At 35.4% G+C, this 19939-nt stretch overlaps 1 protein-coding gene across 2 annotated transcripts in view; it reads right to left on the bottom strand.

Moving 5' to 3' along the window:
* The window catches only part of PKIB (protein kinase (cAMP-dependent, catalytic) inhibitor beta), a 223973-nt gene that overhangs the window by 137856 nt on the left and 66178 nt on the right, over window positions 1-19939 (bottom strand). For both annotated transcript variants that reach the window (XM_011944443.1, XM_011944447.1), the window contains exon 3: window positions 7393-7473. The gene's annotated coding sequence lies outside the window, so the exon portion shown is untranslated. The remainder of the gene's footprint in view (window positions 1-7392; window positions 7474-19939) is intronic.

Here is a 19939-nt window from a genome sequence, read left to right as displayed (position 1 = left end):
TACAAATTATTCATTATCAACAAGGGATCAGCTTTCGAGTCATGCTCTAGAATTTACGTGATAAAGTCGTTATCAAAAGCAATGCTGACGCTACATCTGAAGGAGAAGGACAAATAAAAAATATTTATCAGTTCTGAGTGATAATCTTCTCAGTTTTTACATTAACTTAATGATTTAATGGTTCCTTATTAATGAATGTCTCCATTTCCTCACTAAATATTTCTACAATATTTATCCAAAAACAGTCTGTATAAATTTGTTTCAAAAATATAAAAAGCATACAAACTTGCTGCAGCCAACTTTTTTCTACCCCTGCCCCTGAATTGTATCGGGTCATCTGGAGCATCCAAAATAAAGAAAGTTAAAAAGCACAGGTACATAAATAAATTCTCTATTTTTTCCAAAACCTATGTCCACAAATCTGTAGACACAGTTGGCCTGATATATCAGATTTAGTTTCATTCCAGTAAACAAACTGTTTCAGTAAAGGGACAATTTATGACTTGTTGCAGGAAGTCAGGGACCCCAAACAGAGGGACCGGCTGAAGCCGTGGCAGAAGAACATAAATTGTGAAGATTTCATGGATATTTATTAGTTCCCCAAATTAATACTTTTATAATGTCTTATGCCTGTCTTTACTGCAATCTCTGAACATAAATTGTGAAGATTTCATGGACACTTATCACTTCCCCAGTCAATACCCTTGTGATTTCCTATGCTTGTCTATACTTTAATTTCTTAATCCCATCATCTTGATAAGCTGAGGAGGATGTGATGGACCCTGTGATGATTGTGTTAACTGCACAAATTGTTTGCAGAGCATGTGTGTTTGAACAATATAAAATCTGGGCACCCTGAAAAAAGAACAGGTTAACAGCAATGTTCAGGGAACAAGGGAGATAACCTTAAACTCTGACTGCCAGTGAGCCAGACAGAACAGAGCCATATTTCTCTTCTTTCAAAAGCAAATAGGAGAAATGTAGCTGAATTCTTTTTCTCAGCAGGGAACATCCCTGAGAAAGAGAATGGCCCCTGAGGGTAGGCATCTGAAATGGCTGCTTTGGGGGCAGCTGTATTTTACAGTCAAAGTCGAAGTGATGAAATAAGCCCTGGTCTCCTGTAGCACTCCCAGGCTTATAAGGACAAGGATATTCCCGTCTAATAAATTTTGGTCAGACAGGTTGTCTGCTCTCAAACCCTGTCTCGTGACAAGATGTTATCAATGACAATACATGCCCAAAACTTCATTAGCAATTTTACTTTTGCCCTGTCCTGTGGTCTTGTGATCTCGCTCCGCCTCCATTTGCTTTGTGATATTTTATTACCTTGTAAAGCATATGATCTCTGTGACCCACACCCTATTTGTATACTCCCTCCGCTTTTGAAAATCACTAATAAAAATTTGCTGGTTTTACACCTCAGGGAGCATCGTAGAACCTGCCAACATGTGATGTCTCCCCCGGACACCCAGCTATAAAATTTCTCTCTCTTGTACCCTTTCCCTTTATTTCTCAGACCAGCCAATGCTTAGGGAAATAGAAAAGAACCCACATTGAATATTGGAGGTAGGGTTTTCCCCGACAATGGCTGAAAATAGTAGCTTGATACCACACACCTTAACCATCAATACTTTAGTCTGTGAATGTTTAGGAAAGCCAGTGATCTCTAACATTTGTAAATTTAATATCAAAAATGTTAATGTTACTTGACCCCAAATATTAGTGTTATGTACATTATTGTTACATGAGACCCTGAACCAGTAGAATTGGTACTACCGGGAGCTTGTTAGAAATATAAGATCTCAGACCCCATCTCAGAACTACCAAATCACAATCTGCATTTCACAAGATTACTATTTGGTTTGTAAACCCATTACAGTTTGAAAAGCACTGCTTGCTGTACTTGCATCCTTAACTCAGTGGCTAATCTCTTGAGGTTTTACTCTAGATAAACTGTGCTTCTTTTACTCTAAAAAAGGCAATGGCTTTCATCTTTGCACAATAATCTTAGTGTTTAAGTTTATCTCATTTCTGTGATGACAAATGTAATTTATAGACAAAGTTTCAGGTGGGTGAGAGAAGTGATGTGGGACACCATTCAAGAAAGCAGGGATTTTTCTTTCTTGAAAATGTATTCCTGATCTCTTGACTGTGAATTATCAGACACTGTATATGGCTAGACAATATGTAAAATGCAACTTCTTCATGATTCTTTTAAAGATTAAAATTTTTCAGAATTTACTCAAACCCTAACTTAAGATAAAACAGTTTTCATTTTTCTGTTGGAAAGGTTGCATACAGTTGTTCAAAACCACAGTCGTAATAATAGAAATTTAGATCCAGAAAGTATGTTAGTCAGTCCATCCATCTCCTGTTGCATTTTACAGGAAGCAATTTGCAAAATATTTAGAATTTATAATTTATTATTTATCCTCTATGTAAATGATGCCCTGCCAGCTTCCAAAATAAATTTATTATTCTAAAAGATTACGTGTCTAAAATACAATTCTTTAATTAGATTTATTTTTTAATGTATAAGGGGAATCAAACAGGTGTACCAACCACTTCAGCTGTGTTTCCTGAAATTAACCACTAAGTTAGAATCTTCACTTCATTAAGTTCAGGAAAAGGAAAATTCAGGTTAAAAAAAAAGGGAAAAGAGACTACACAGCAAGTTAGCATTTTCAATATCATGTGTTGAATCCCAGTTAAGGATATTAATAACCAAATAGTTCCTTTTGCTTTTTAAACTTTATATATGAATGATAAACAAACAAAACAAAAAAACTAGCCAGGCATGGTGACACACACCTGTAATTCCTGTAATTCCAGCTACGAGGGTGGCTGAAGTGGGAGGATTGCTTAAGCCCAGCAAGTCCAGGCTGCAGTGAGCCATGATCATACCACTGCACTCCATCCTGGGCAACAGAGTGAGATTGTGTCTAAAAAAAATGAAAATAATAAATACATAAATACATACATACATACAAAAATGCAAACCATATATAGTTGATCAATTTGAACCAGATTTTTATCTGAAGTGTTACATTTATACAGTAAATGAAAGATGCTTATATTTGGCTCAGTATCATACTAATGTATTGAATTAGAATAATACTATTCTACTGAATGAAGTCTAATATACCACAATAATCTCATTGGCTAAATGAATGAAAATGATAAGAGCAAAGATGTAATTTAACTCATTTAAAAAGGACAAAACAGGCCGGGCGCGGTGGCTCAAGCCTGTAATCCCAGCACTTTGGGAGGCCAAGACGGGCGGATCACGAGGTCAGGAGATCGAGATCATCCTGGCTAACATGGTGAAACCCCGTCTCTACTAAAAATACAAAAAATCAGCCGGGCAAGGTGGCCGGCGCCTGTGGTCTCAGCTACTCGGGAGACTGAGGCAGCGGGAGGCGGAGGTTGCAGTGAGCTGAGATCCAGCCACTGCACTCCAGCCTGGGTGACAGAGCAAGACTCTGTCTCAAAAAAAAAAAAGGACAAAACAAAATAATGGGTTATTGACTTGGATTTCAACTAACACCTTGACAATTGACTTAGACGTTCAAATCTATGGGGTGTTATGTAAAGAATGATGAATAGATATTATCCATTTTAGTAAAGGAAGAAGAGAAAATCAGTATGTCAATGCAAAAAATACTGAAAATCAATAACTTCCAGGAGCCCTTCAGTTATTCATAGGAAAGGCGTATAGTTAGAAAACATTTGTCTAATCTGGGAAAATGTGTGTGTGTATGTGGGGTGTGTGTGTGTGTGTGTATTGAGAGATAGGAATTAGATGAAGGAGAGATCTTCCTTGCTATAGAATTTTTTAATAAGGAAAAGCTGGAGCCTGCAGAATTTCCTAACTTAGAGATAACGTTAATAGGTGGATAAACTATAATCTGTCCAGATGTCTGAAATGAGGGTTTTTTTTTTTTTTTTTTTTTTGGCAAAATTCGTGAAAGATACTCCATGATAGGCAAGGGGCAGTTCTAAAAGAACCACACAACTGTGGAATGATTTAGCATTGGCAGACGTGCTCTACACTTTTATCTTAATCCCTTTTCTCCCAAATCTTTGCCAACAGAAGTCATTACCCTTTGTGGGCAGAGGGCAGCCCTGTGGACAGCACGCTAAGCTTGCATCCCCTCCCCACCATCACCTTTATCTCCAACCGCTCCCTGGCTTTGCTCCGACTCTCCCTTTTTTCTTGGGCATGCTAGATCAAGAGAAATATCTGATCGTTCTGCCCTTATCTAAACTTGAAAAATCCACTATGGAGATAAAATTCTCATATCTTTGGTGTGTGTATTCACCAAGTTAACTAAAGAGCTAAATAATCTACACTTTGTTTTGCAAAACACTAATAAAAGGCTATCATTTCACAGTCTGCCTACATTTATACACTTCCACTGGAGGGAGAAAAAAGTAACTTCTGTAGCTTACTGAGCACTTGCAGAGCTAAGTGCTTTCCTTTTAATACCTCATTTATTACCTCCTTAAAACAATCTGTGAGGTATGCAGTATAATTGTCTTTAATAAAAGAGTAAACTGAGGTACAGACAGAGTAACTTACCCAAGATCTTAAATTCTATAAATGGTGGAACCAGGTTTCAAAATTTAGATACATATGAGCCCTAAGCCTGTGGTCTTAACCTCTGCTCTATATAGCTTCCCATAAATAAACCTCACAAAGTTTCACTGTGAATGATTTTTATGTAAAATAGCTATTCATGAAGCTCTTCTTCCTATAAATAAGGCATCATTTCAAAATGACATGTTTGCCTGCAGCAGACTCAGAGCTTAGAAAAATAATATTTTAATCAGATACCACTCATCCTTACCAATAATTTGGCATTTCTGAATACTTTACCGTTTTCCCAAAAGTGTATGTTTAAAATCCCCCTTTTGTTCTGTCCTGATTTTTACTAATTTTTTTCTGATTTCTATTAATGTGAAAACATACATTACGATTATGTACAGAAGCATCAAAAGATAATATACTTCAGAATAACCAAAGACTGAAAATTCTGAACTTTATCAGAGACTATGCATAGCAAATATTTGATGATCACTTATTTGGACTTGAAGAAAATTGATATCCTGTTATTGACTAAATTGGCTCCGTTAATAAAAGCATGACTACCTTTACTGTCTTCTTTCATTGCTGACCCCTTATTCTTTGCTATTTTCTTTGTGCTGTAATAATGCAATATCAATAACTTATTTATCTGCTTTGTGAAACATGAGCTGACCTAGAATGACCACCTCTTCTCCCACATCTGCATATTCTCTCCCAGCCCCTAGTCTAAGATCATGTCAAAACAGGGACATATTAAGATTTTATTGGATAATGTACTTTAACCAACTTGTTTTTACATTACACTGATACATTTATAAATACTTTTTTTTTTTTTTTTTTACAAATTTAAGACATGGAGATGAAAACAAATCACCTTTGACAGCCACCTTCAACTTTTAGTCCCACCTTCCCCATAGGTGACTATCTCTATCACAGTTTAACATATTTAATTCCCACCCTTTGCTAATGCTTTTGCAAACACATCACATGGATCTAGATATATTATATAATACTGCTTTTTACATGGCTATGTGTTTTACACATTGTAATACAACATTCTAGAATTCAGCTGTTTTTGCCACACATAGGTATCACTCATTGTTTAAAATTGTTGCATAGTATTTCATAGCATAAAAATATTAAGATTTATTTAACCATTCCCCTATACAGAAACATTTAAGTTCTCTCCAAGACTTTATTACTACAAACATAGCTGCAATATCCTTTTTTATGAATCCTTATAAACATGCGTTACTCTAAGGTAGATATTGAGAAGTAAAATTTCTAGGTCATGGAATACATCTTAGTTGAAGAGATATTCCTGTGCTGGGAAGTTATTAGGTCATAAAGGCTCAGCACTAAAGTAACAACCTCTTGACTAATCCTGTAGTCAAGAGTTACAGGAAATCTATCAGTTTGGCAGCAGTAGTATTTTTCTGATGGAAAACACACTGCAGAGGGAATCAAAAGAAACTGAGACTAACCCTTTCTGCTGCTAGTTAGAAGTTGTGCAGCTTCTCCAAGTTTCTGTTTCTTTGTCTGCAATAATTAGGAGATAGGGCTAGATTATTTCTCAGAAATTTATATATCTACATGACATATTTCTATTCTTAAGTTATTCATTCACTGAACAAGAATATACAAGGTATATGTAAGAGTCTACAATGTTTCCGTAAGGAATTAACAAGAAATGATATCTGAAAACAAAGCAAGGTATAAACAGATATTTATATAAATATACATAGGCTGCAAAATGTGTGATTTTTAAAAAACTACAAAAAATAAACACATTGCTTATTTAGTGTGTTTTGTTTGAATAAAGAAGCTGTTTGGTACACCTTCTCTGCAAACATTATGTACTGGAGTGAAGTTGTTGCTCCCTCCTACCACCCTACCCAGGTGGAGGCAGAGGGAAATTTGTTATAACGGGTGTTTCATATATTTTCTGTGGCCCTAAAGCCGTAATTTCCTGGAAATGCTGTGCCCAGTACTGAGAGAGTTCTCGGAGTTGTTTCTCATGTTCTCCAGATTCCTAGCTTCCCAAATTCTGTTTCAGACTCATCTGCTCCATTGTCTGCCTAAATATAAGCCCTTTCCACTGCCATATCATCAATTATAAGGAGTACACAAACATGCTGAATAAAGAAGGGGTCAGTAGAGGAGAAGTACAGGTAAAGGACTTTCTCAAAAAGAGACGTTGGTGAATTTAATACTCAGTAAAGACAGAAGAGAAAAACATAGCCATTTTTTATCTAGGTTTTTCAAGATTTCTCCCCTTTAGCACTTAGCCTATACATTCTCTTCATTTATTTAAGCTCTCTTTGAAGTTGTAGTAGCATCAAAGGCAAAAGGACTAGATGAGGACAAAAACATGTATCAAAATACAACGTAATTTGTAACGTGGAATTATCAGTCAGCTGAAAGGACAGATGGGAATAAATTATAGAAAATACAGTTTTATTAAAATGAGAAAAATCACATGATGGTATCAAGACTGCATTTAACAATCACAACACAAATAATGAAAAACCTAACCAGGACAGAACCATAAATAAGTTTGATAATGCCATCCTTGGTTCAATAGATCACAGTTTACTTTCAATTTAGACAATGTCTACCCATACAAAGTGGAAACTTGAAGCATTCTCTGAGTAGGTGATTTTTAAATCAAGATTTCACAAAACACGTCAGTTGTATCAACTTGTTTAATTCAGTTCTGGGAATGTGTATTATGCACCAGGCATTCTATTAGCTGCTAGGCACATAAACATGACAAAAAGTGATCACTACCAAAAAGATGTTACCTTCCATTGGGAATACGTAAGTTCTCAAATCTCAAAATCAAATTAATTTTAGAATGTGCCATCTTTAAACGAAAGAAAAACCTAAGAGATAGAGAAAGAGAAAAACAAATTATACATATGTTTTACAAGGACTCAGCATAATTAACACAACATGTAAGTAATAACACTCCAAAAACATTAGGAATAACTGTTCTGGATAATTCAAGAAAATATATTTTTTCACATTTTAAAAAATTTTGTAACAAAATACTTGGAGGAAGCAGGATAGTGGCATGGAAAGAACATTGGACCAGAAGTAAAGAAATTAGATTTTAATTATTCTTCTTTCTCTAATTTGTAGTGTTCACTTACACAATTAATTTCACTTCTATAGACTTAACGTTTCTTTAGCTTTAGACTGTTGAATTTAATACTTATTAAAGACCAAAAAGAAAACTATAACAATTTTTACCCTGTTTTTAAATTTCTTCTTCTTTAGCACTGAACCTGTGACCTTGTGAGACCTCTATTCCAGTGAGAGAGAAAAGAAATTAAAATTATCTCTGGTCCCTTTTAGTTTTAGCCCAACAATAAGTCAACTGTTAGAAAAGTAGCAGGTGAAAGGTGTACTAACAGGCCAAGAGAAGTGGAAGTGTTCAACTATTCAGTAGACCATCTGCTATTTGTATACCTTACCTCATTGTACAGGAGACTCTTGCATTGATCATAAAGATGCAGGGCAGACAAGTCTTAAAATTGGGGCTTAGCCCAGGAGGGTTCTTGGCTTTGCTAAGGAAAACATTCAAGGGTGAGCTGGTGGTGTTAGACAGCAACTTTTATTGAAGCGGCAGCATATGGCAGCAGCAGAGGTGCTGTTTCTTGGAGAGTAGGGCTATCCTATATGCAGTGTGCCCAGAATAGCAACTCAGAGGCAGTCCTGCAGTCATATTTATACCCACTTTTAATTATATGCAAATTAAGGGACAAATTATGCAGAAATTTCTAGAAAAAGAGTGGTAACTTTCAGGCTGTTATGTTATTGACATGGAAAGGGGCAGTAACTCACAGAAGTTGCCATGGCAATGGTAAACTGACATGGCACACTGGTGGGCTTGTTTTATGGAGAGATGTTTCTGCCCCATCCCTGTTTTAGCTAGTCCCAATTGTATCTCAGTGTCTGAGACCCTCCATAGTTGCATCCTACCTCCTATCTCAATAACACTTTGTGAATACAGCATTTAATAAATTTAATATTTTGAGGTAACAGTAAATTAATCAGACAATTCATACTTAGTTCCAATCTTCCATTTCAAGATTCGTTCTTAATAAATTGAAGCCACTTTTCTAAGCATAAAAAAATGGTAAATATAATTTAATTTTTCTTTGGTTCTGTTCATTAAAACTGTATCTAAGTCTACATGACATAAAAGTTAATAATCTCTGAGATCTATTTCTTTACTTAATTTTTGCATATTTCTTATAAATTTGGAATGCAGTGGAAAAGAATCCCACTAGATAGTCAGTACATTACAGGACTCTAACTTGCTGCTATAATATTTATTTAATTAATTCATTCACACAAATCAAAACACCTCAGTGAAATTCTATTTATAGATTATTTAATTTATGATTATCATTTCCAAATGATATTTCACTTTTTTATTGACATATTTAATCTCTGGTTTGTAGATGTAAATTTGAACTTATTCATTTGATGTTACCATGAGATAAGAAAAAAATAATCCTCATTTAGTGAAATATGTAGCAATAAGGTAAAGATACTATCCTGAGATCTTGTATATGCTTAATAATTTAACCATTTTTACATTCTCCTCTTTTCTCATATATTTTCTTTCTGATTAGACTGTACATATTTTAATTAGTTTTTTCACACTGTCAACCTTTCAATAGCCATTTACCACACTCACAATCATTAATGATGTGTAATCTCTCACAGGTAAAATTAAATCAATTCAGCTACCAGAAAAATACCAGAGAAATAAATAGATAAGACCTTCCCTCATTCTTCTATGACCTCCCAAGTTAGACTCTCCCACACTGAAAAGACACTAACTATTGAATCTTCAGTTCTTCATCCAAGTGAAACTATAAAAAGGGGCATAGCCCAGCATAAAAAAGGAAGTCTGACAAGCCTAACAGTTGGCTTTGCTCTATTCTCACTAGTCTCAGAGGTCTCTAAGGAACTGCTTACCTCTCAAGTCAAGAAGCAATCATTTTAAGTCAATGAAAATGAATAAACTAATCTAGAATGGGTAATAGTTGTTATTGATATTAATACCATAATTATGATTAATGGTGTTTATTAGAAGTGATATTTGTGCCAAGAAGATAACTGAAAAGACAGACTAGAATTAACATTACAAAATGTATACGTGCATGTTCAGTGTGAGGGAATTTTCTTAAAGTAAGCAAGGGGAAGGGGTGTGATAGCATTCTAAAGTAATAGCAGCAAAAATTTCATGGAACAGCCTGGAAAGCAAAGAAGAATCCTAAAGAGGTATTTCAGAGAGTCATTTGTGAATAATTGTATTTTGCAAGATGAATTTTAGGTCTCACCTTTAGTATGTACCTTATTGGCATATTACCCATGTCATTATTAGAATAAAAATTCTCAATTCTGGGAACAATGGAAATTGCTGTTAAGAATGTGTAAGTCCTTCCATAGAAATGCTTGGGCATGCCTGTCTCACTGTTTGCTGCCTGCATAATGTAGAAAATATTATTAAGATTTCTGTTTAAGGCTGGAAATAAAATGCTTCTGAAACATATTTTGCAAATAAAATTTTTAAATGCTCTATTATTTCTTTCAAAATAATCTTCACTAAAGCTTAGTTTGTTTGACCTCAACAGTGTATTACACAATGAAATCAAAACATCAACCCACATAATCAACCTATTTAAGATAAATAGAAAAAAGGAAAAGAAAGAAAACACTTGAGATATGTTTTTTTCTATCTTGATTGTTAAGAGTATTCTATATCTTATATTAATATTTCTTCATATGACTAAGTATTAATATTCAGAAGATGATTATGAAAACAGGAAAATAAGATACAACTTGCATAGCCAAAGAAAACAAAATGCGAGAATAATGTAACCATATTCTAGTCTTTCATTCAGTAACTATTTCCTTAGTAATTACTATGTTTTAGGTCTTGGGATACATAAGAGAACAAAAAAACCAAAAATCCCTGACCTCGTGGAGCCTCTATTACAGTCTGTACTTAAACATGTTTATATGTAATATTAACCTGGCCATGAGTTCCTTTGTTGCAAGCAGTACAAAGGAAATGCACTTTCTATCAACACCTTCCATAGCTGCAAAGAAGGCAGCTTCTGTCATAAGAACATAGTATATAAAAGACAACTGTTACATATCTATATGTCTGGCCCCTCCAGCAGAAAATACCATTCCTAACTCAACCTCTTTGAAGGACAGATTTATAATACAAACATTAGCACAAATGGCTTTCGAGAAAAATAAAATTCAGACTTTGGATTCAGAAATGTTGAATGTAACATTCCAGAATATAAACATTTTTGGCCTTTGGAGTCATTCCTAATCATTCTCATCTGGATGAAAGCCATGAGCCAACAACTGGATGGGTTGTTAAACAGTAACCACATCTCCTTATCACTCTCTTACATTCTTTCACTTGCTTTTTTGGTGGCAAATAGGAGAAAATAAGGGAAGTCCACAGTGGTGTGACTAAGTTCTGCTTGGTGAAGAATAGTTATTAAATTCTGAGACATTCCAGCCCTGCTTAAGAATGACCTGGATGATTTTAGGACTTTAACTTTTTTCTATTAGGATGTAACTGTTATCATGTTAGTTCCATAAGGATGACAAAAAAATAAGCAACTACAAAGTCCTCATCTATCATCAAGAAGCACAAATGTTTTTCAAGCAATTGCTAATGTACATCACATGTTATGTGGCTCATAGTGGCAAAAGACCATCTCTGCAGTATAAATTTGTAAGAGGACATGAACACTTTAAAAAGTTAAAATGATGTTGTGTCCCACATCTACACTCACTGCTCACCTTCCATTCAGGCCACACTTGCCCACAGAGATAGAAAGCTAGAAAAAAAAAAAAACAACTTTATATTTGTAATGGATAGAAAGATGGCAATATCCTCATAGCTCAATCTTCATGGCTCAATCAGCTAATGTTGACTCAGTAGCCAGAGACATCTGGAACAATTGAAGATTTTTAATGGCCCCTGCCCACAAAGGAGATAAAGATATCATAAGGAAGAAAAAGAGAAAAAAAAATACAATAAATGCAAATGCACCTAGGTAAATCACAGAATTAAAAGAACAAAGCACATTGAAAGGAGGCTTATGTTTGTGTAAGAGAAAATGCATTCATTTTAAACCTTGATCTTGATGGTTAAAATTTTAGGGATGTTGGTAATTGTTTTCCAACATTTATATGGCAAGTTATTTAAATTAACCTAGTCTTACTATTTTTTCATTCCAAATCTATTTAAGTCTTTTGTGAGGCTCTCTGACCAAGTAATTTGTATGACTTCTCATTTTCTTTTCAGCTTTTCTTGCTTAACAATGCCTAGTTTTAATAATAACTAACAATCATAAGTCAAGTTGGAAAGGATAATCTTATATTGTAAAAGAAATGTTATAACAAAAGCAACTTCAAGATGACTGATAAAGGAAGAGGAAATTCTCTATATTGAAACCGGCATTTCCCAGGAAATCTTAGATTGCAATACCAAGAAATTGCCTGAAACATCTATTCTGTCCTCTATGTAGAAAAATGATGATGGTATTATAATGGTTAAATTCTTCCAAATCACAGTGTGATGCAGTAAATTTTTATTTCCACAAAAATACTAGAGCTATTTGAAGAGTGAGTTGATATCCCACCTGTGCAATAACTAAAAGGTCCCTGGCTCTGGTGGGACTCGAGGTATATCTCCAGCCTGTGATTGATGGACGATCCGGGGTATTTGGCAGGCTACAGTGTGTAATATAGAATCTGCACCATCCACCTAGTGGTAGCCCAGACAAGAACTGATGATAATGACTGTTTCCCCATCAACTATGACTCACATGTTTTCTAGAGGGTGTAAAAGAAACAGATTGACCACAGGTTGTGTCAGACAAGATATTCAGTGCAATTCGGTAAAAACAAACAATGCTTACTGTTTCATTTATCCATTAACATTTAATTCTGGAGGCTCACTAAAATAGATTCAATCTTTTTTAAAAGTTGGGGGCGAAGGTGGTATACTGGGAACTAAGAAGATACAAGACAATGTAATTTCTGCTGCTTGTGGTATATGGTGCATATAGATGTGATACAGGACAATACCAGTCCCCAAGTTTCAGCAGCCTGAAAAGCCTAGTGTTCAGGGAGGCTTTACAATCTGAGGTGGGGCAAACTCTACACAGGCAAACAATTCACTTTAATGTTATGGTAAGGAAAAAGCCAATTAATCTCACAGAAGAAGAAGAGAATGAGAAAAAGCATAACATAGGAGAAATGTATTTTAATAATTCACTTAATGAATAACATACTAATGGGCAATAAGCTTAGCAATTACCTTTACTTAATAGATGAAAACAAATAACATCATTAGAAGCCAGCATCATTTTCCAGAGCTCCCAGTTTCCCATCAAAATCAACCAAGCTCCAATTTCTAGAGCTTTATTCGTTTTCTGTAATTTATAATTTAAGATAGTAGAAAATGTTTGCATGCTTAGACTCTACGTGAAACATTTCTGCTAAAGAAGAATCCTCAAGCAAATATGTTTGAATTTGAGTACATTCACATAGAACTTTCTATTTTTTTCTGAAGATAGAAAAACAAATTTTAAACGCTTTTATATAACAAACTAGCAACACAGGTCAAATATAAAAATAGTGATTAAATAATTTCAGGATAAATTCACTGAAAATAATTTTTTACTTTAAAAATTAAATTGAGAGGTATTAATTTTACTATATAGAAAGCACTTTAAGACCTGTTTTTAATAATCTCAGAACAAGGCTAACTACAATATGTATTTATATGCAATGTCTTCTTTTATTTGCACCTAATTTCTCTCAATGAGAAGAAACCAGCTGTGTTTAATTGACGTTTGTTAAACACATTGTGTCAAGGTGCAGATAAAATTTATTTATATGGCTGCTTGTGTGAGAATAATTCAGATTTCTCCAAGCTGAAACTGAAGAGGTGGCTGCTTTATTTGCAGTAAAAATATTCTTTATTTACAACTTGATCTTGATACATGGGACCTAGAGAAAATACTAGAGGATAATTTTCATTTTGTTGTGTAGTACTTTTCATTGGGAACTGATACATCTCAAATTTTAAAATTTGAATGAATCATAAAATACATGATATTTTAAAAAACAGTACTTTGCTTTTTTATGAATTATTGATTAAAGAGCCATAAATATGAGTAATATACAAATTCCTGCTCTGGAAAAGGCTATAAGGTAGTACAGATAATTAAAATTATGTTCTTGTAACAGAAAGGATGCAGCATAAAAATTTTAAAAATATGGTAAAAGTTTAAACAAGGGAAAAGCCCCTAAGAATTTGATGCACCAGAGATCTTTACAGAGGGATGAAGATAGGTTAGGGCATATGGGTAGAGGAGGAAAGGGAGGATATTCCATGCACAGCAAACACAAATGCAAAGAGATGAAGATGGAAAAGCAGTTGTTGTGTCAGGGCATCAGTGGAAAGGTCAGTTTTATTAGAATGCAAGAAGACTATAAGGAAGTCATTGAAAATAAACTTGGGAAAGTAGGTGGTAGGTAAATTTTGTCAACCTTGAACTCCTGACTAGATTCTGAAGTCATGAGAAGTCTTGAAAAGGGTTTGAGCCGGGGAAGTGTACTAGTCCATTCTCAAGCTGCTGATGAACACATACCCAAGACTGGGTAATTTATAAAGGAAAGAAGTTTAATAGGCTCACAATTCAGCATGGCTGGGGAGGCCTCAGGAAACTTACAATCCTGGGAGAACGGAAAGCAAACATGTTCTTCTTTACATGGTAGCAAGAAGGAGTAAAAGGCGCAAAAGAGGGAAAAGCCTCTTATGAAACCATCAGATATTGTGAGAACTCACTATTGTTTGGACGAACGGAGGCAGGATGGCGCACTTCCGGGTTCTTCTTCACCAACTCTTCCCGCGCGCGCCAAAATGCAGCTGGCGACCTGGGAAGGTGCAGACCAACTGGGCATGCGCCAGGTGACGTCAATCCGAAGAGACCAAGATTTACCTGGTCGCACCTGCGGAACGCCCCCCGACACGCCCGTGCCTCGCCTATTGCCCTCCCACTCCTAGAAAAGCCGCTCTTGGCCAGCCGGCCAGGGGGCCTTCCTGAGTCTCTCACTCCTGTCTGGATGTCCGGACTGCAGGAACTCTGTTGGAGAGCCCCACCGGGGGACTCTGCCGGCTTTCTTTGCCGGAGGCCAACAGACCTCTTCCCCACACCTTAGGTGACCAAAAATAAATTTGCAGTTTTGCTCCTACCCTTGCCTGGTCGCTGGTTCTTTTGCACCCACTCGGCTGGTCTTAGAAAAACAAATCAACTATCATGAGAACAGCAGCAGGAGGGTAACTGCCCCCATGATTCGTTTACCTTCCACCAGGTTCCTCCCACGACTCATGGAGATTGTGGGGACTACAATTGAAGATGAGATTTGGGTGGGGACACAGCCACGCCGTATCAAGTGATATAATTAGGCCTGGCTATCAAGAGTAGCATCATTAACCATGCACAATGTGAGAGAGGCTCTGTGGGCCCAGGCAAGGACTAACAGAGACCAAGATCCGGGTAGTGACTGTGGAAATGGGAAGGAAGGAAAGATGGCTTAGACAAAGGGAACTTGCACAACTAGGCAAATAATTTAATATAGGAAATTGAAAAGACAAAAGAACATTTTGGCATCTAGATGACTAGATAGTATTATAATTCATCACAATAGGTAAGTCCAGAGGAAAATTAGTTTTGCATGGGAAATTGATGAGCTCCATTTTGAACACGTGGAACTCAAAATGCTAGAAAGGTACCAAGAAAGAAGGTAAAAAAATAAAATTAAATTAAATAAAAATAAAAAATAAAGAAAAACTATATCACCTTTTTGTTTATGTAAGTGGCAAACTTACCACCTTGAAGCAGAAGCATCATACATGATGCTAACTTATTTTCCGAATTCTGTGAAAATGTTTTGGTTGAACCCGGATTTAATTTTTAGCCATGGTTCCCAGTCTCATTTTACTCACATTTAAAGTAGAATCCATCCTCCTGGACATTTCTATCTACATTTCCTTCTAATTTAAACAGTATTTGTTAATTTCTCATCAATCAGATTGTTCCTCGCTTTTAACACTATGCTGTAATAATTCCTGCCCACTAAGTTTTACACCTTTATCTTACATTTTACAAAAAAACAAACTCCTCTAACTATGCTGTCTGTTTACCTCCAGTTAATGTTTTCTAAACAAATATATTTCTTCCCCATATAAAATGAGATAAAGCCATTTTATTTTCCCTCAGTGCTGGTTTCTGTATTTCTGGTTTTCACTGACATTGAGAACAAATGGATACTATTTTTTCAAGATTAATTTGGACTTGATTTGACAACTCACAAATCTGACATCTTTATCACAAATGTTCATCAAATCTGTTTGAAAAGCAGTGTAATGAATTGCTATAAACTTCTAAAAAAATATACAAACAAAATGAACCCAAATTCAAGGTCCATAAATTGCTTTTTCTTTGCATTTCTCCAACCCTGCTTCCCTCATCCCAAGAAAAATGATTCCGCATACTTTTTTTTAACTTAAAAGTAATGTAGGTCAGGTTTTAATCTCGTTTTATTCTCTAGAATTTCTCATTTGAAATCTGCATATAATACTATTTGGCTAAATGCCAAAATCAAGCCATGAGTGGCCCCAACATTTATGTACCCACGGCATTTTTTATATAGCCCCACATATAATGTTATAGTGTAATTATGGTTTGTCTTGCCAGTGTATTGTAAAATCTTAAAGACAGAGGCATCATGTCTGGCACAGTCCCTGACACATGATAAGTGTTACAATGTTTAATGAATTAATAAATGAAAAATATGTATGAATGCTAGAGATAGACCTGATGGCTATCTATAAATTCTTCAGATCCACCATGTTAAAATGTCATATCTATTTCCTTTATTTTCTCTCCTTCTGATAGTTTTCAATTTGTTTAATTACACACAAAGCCAAGCAAGTCATAATTAATTTAAAAATACCTGCGATAATATACATATGTCTAACAAAATCAAGATGTGCTATGTTAAATATTTCCTTTTACTTTTTTCTTTTTAAAATTAACTTTATTGAGGTATAATTATACAAAATAAAATATATTTTTTATTTTTTTACTTTTTTGAGACGGAGTCTCACTCTGTCGCCCAGGCTGGAGTGTAGAGGCGCGATCTCGGCTCACTGCAAGCTCCGCCTCTCGGGTTCACGCCATTCTCTTGCCTCAGCCTCCCGAGTAGCTGGGAGTACAACTGCCTGCCACCATGCCCGGCTAATTTTTTGTATTTTTAGTAGAGACGGGGTTTCATCGAGTGTTAGCCAGGACGGTCTCGATCTCCTGACCTCGTGATCTGCTCACCTCAGCCTTCCAAAGTGCTGGGATTACAGGCGTGAGCCACCGCACCTGGCCAAAATATATATTTTAAGTGTAAGGTTTAATGTGTTTTGACAAATTAAAAGAACCATGTAATCATCATGACCATCAAGTTATAGGACACTTCCATAATCTCAAAAGGTTTCTTTTACTTCTTTCTTCAGTGCCATCCCTGGTTCCAGGCAATAACTGGTCTTCTTTTATCATTATTGATTATATTTGTCTCTCCTAGAGTTTCATATAAATGAAATTGTGTAGTGTGTACTCTCGTGTGTCTGGCTTCTTGCATTTAAAGTAATGCTTTTAAGATTCATCCATGTTGTTTTCTGTATCAGTAGTTTCTTTTTTTTTAAATTTCAGTCGTTTTGGGGGTGCAGGTGGTTTTTGCTTACACGGATAAGTTCTTTAATGGTAAGTTCTGAGATTTTAGTGCACCTGTACCCAAGCAGTACACACTGTACCCAATATATAGCCTTTACCCCCACAACTATTCCCTCTGAGTCCACGAAGTCCATTATAGTACTCTTATGCTTTGCATCCTTGTAGTTTAGCTCCCACTTATAAGTGAGAGCATATAATATTTGGTTTCCCATTCCAGCATTACTTCACTTAGAATAATGGCCTCTCACTCTATCCAAGCTGGTGCAAAAGTCATTATTTCATTCCTTTTTTATGGCTGAATAGTATTTCATGGGGTATACATATCACATTTTCTTTATCCACTCATTGGTCAATGGGCACTTTAGGTTGGTTTAATATCTTTGCAATTGCAATTTGTGCTGCTTTAAACATGAGTGTGCATGTTTGTTTGTTTGTTTTTCATATAATGACTTATTTTCCTTTGGGTAGATACCCAGTAGTGGAACTGCTGGATCTACCACATATTGCTGCATGACAGTTCTACTTTTAGTTATTTAAGGAATCTCCATACTGTTTTCCATAGTGGTTGTACTAATTTACATTCCCACCAGCAGTATAAAAGTGTTTCATTTTCACCACATCCATGCCAACATCTATTGTTTTTTGACTTTTTAATTATGGCCATTCTTGCAAGAGTAAGGTAATAGCTTATTGTGGTTTTAATTTAAATTTCCCTGATGATTAGCAATGGTGAGCATTTTTTCATATGTTTGTTGGCTGTTTGTGTATCTTCTTTTGAAAAATGTCTACTCATGTCTTTTCCCCACTTTTTGATGGGTTTTTAAAATTATTATTATTGCTGATTTGTTTGAGTTTCTTGTAGATTCTGGATACGAGTTTTTTGTCAGATGCATAGTTCGTGAATATTTTCTCCTACTCTGTGGGTTGTCTGTTACTCTACTGATTATTTATTTTGCTGTGCAGAAGCTTTTTAGTTTAATTAGGTCACACTTATTTATTTTTCATTTTGTTGCATTTGCTTTTGGGATATTAATCATGAATTGCTTGCCTAAGCCAAAGTCCAGAAGAGTTTTCTGATGTTATCTTCCAGAATTGTTACGATTTTAGGTCTTAGATTTAAGTCTTTGATTGATCTTGAGTTGATTTTTGTATAAGGTGAGAGATGAGGATCTAGTTTCATTCTTCCACATGTGGAAGTTTTCTTGCCAGTTTTCCCAGCACCATTCATTGAATAGGGTGTCCTTTCCCCAGTTTATGTTTTTGTATGCTTTGTCGAAGATCAGTTAGCTGTAAGTATTTGGCTTTACTTCTGGGTTCTCTATGCTGTTCCATTGGTCTATGTGCCTATATTTATACCAGTGCCATGTTGTTTTGCTAATTATGGCCTTGTAGTATAATTTAAAGTTGGGTAATGTGATGCTTACAGATTCGTTCTTTTTGCTTAGCATTGCTGTGGCTATGTGGGCTCTTTTCTGATTACATATTAATTCTAGGATTGTTTTTCCAGTTCTGTGGAGAATGATGGTGATATTTTGATAAGAATTGCATTGAATCTGTAGATTGCTTTGGGTATTTGGGTATTTTCAAAACATTGATTCTTCCCATCCATGAGCATGGGATGTGTTGCCATTTGTTTGTGTCATCTATGATTTCTTTCAGCAGTGTAGGTGATCTTTCACCTACTAGGTTAAGTATATTCCTAGTTTTTTTATTTTTATTTTTATTTTTACAGCTGTTATAAAAGGGATTGAGTTCTTGATTTGATTCTCAGCTTTTTGTTGTTAGTGTATAGCAGTGCTACTGATTTATGTACATTAATTTTGTAACCTGAGACTTTACTGAATTTGTTTATCAAATGTAGGAGCTTTTTGGATGAGTCTTTGGGGTTTTCTAGGTATATGATCATATCACGGGTGAACAGAGATAGTTTGACTTTCTCTTTTCCATTTTGGATGCCCTTTATTTATTTCTCTTGTCTGATTGCTCTGGCTAAAACTTTCGGTACTATGTTGCATAGAAGTGGTGAAAGTGTGCATCCTTGTCTTGTTCCAGTTCTCAGGGGGAATCCTTTCAACTTTTCCCCATTCAGTATGATGTTGGTTGTGGATTTGATATGTTACTTTTATTACTTTGAGGTAAATCCTTTGTATGGCTATTTTGCTGAGGGTTTTATCACAAAGGGATGCTGCATTTTGTCAAATGCTTTTTTCTGCATCTATTGAGATAATCACAGTTTTATGTTTTTAATTCTGTTTAAGTGATGTATCACATATATTGACTTGCATATGTTGAATTATCCCTGCATCCCTGAGATAAAACCCATTTGATCATGATGTATTATCTTTTCTCCTCCTCCTTCTCCTCCTCCTCCTCCTTCTTCTTCTTCTTCTTCCTCCTCCTCTTCTCCTCTTCCTCCTCCTCTCCTCCTCCTCCTCCTCTTCTTCTTCTTCTTCTTCTTCTTCTTCTTCTTCTTCTTCTTCTTCTTCTTCTTCTCCTTCTCCTT

The sequence above is a fragment of the Colobus angolensis genome, unplaced genomic scaffold (genome assembly GCF_000951035.1).
Source record: "Colobus angolensis palliatus isolate OR3802 unplaced genomic scaffold, Cang.pa_1.0 Scaffold231, whole genome shotgun sequence".
Taxonomy (NCBI): domain Eukaryota; kingdom Metazoa; phylum Chordata; class Mammalia; order Primates; family Cercopithecidae; genus Colobus; species Colobus angolensis.
Note: the sequence above shows the minus strand (reverse complement) of the source record. Positions and strands in the feature narration are given on the sequence as shown.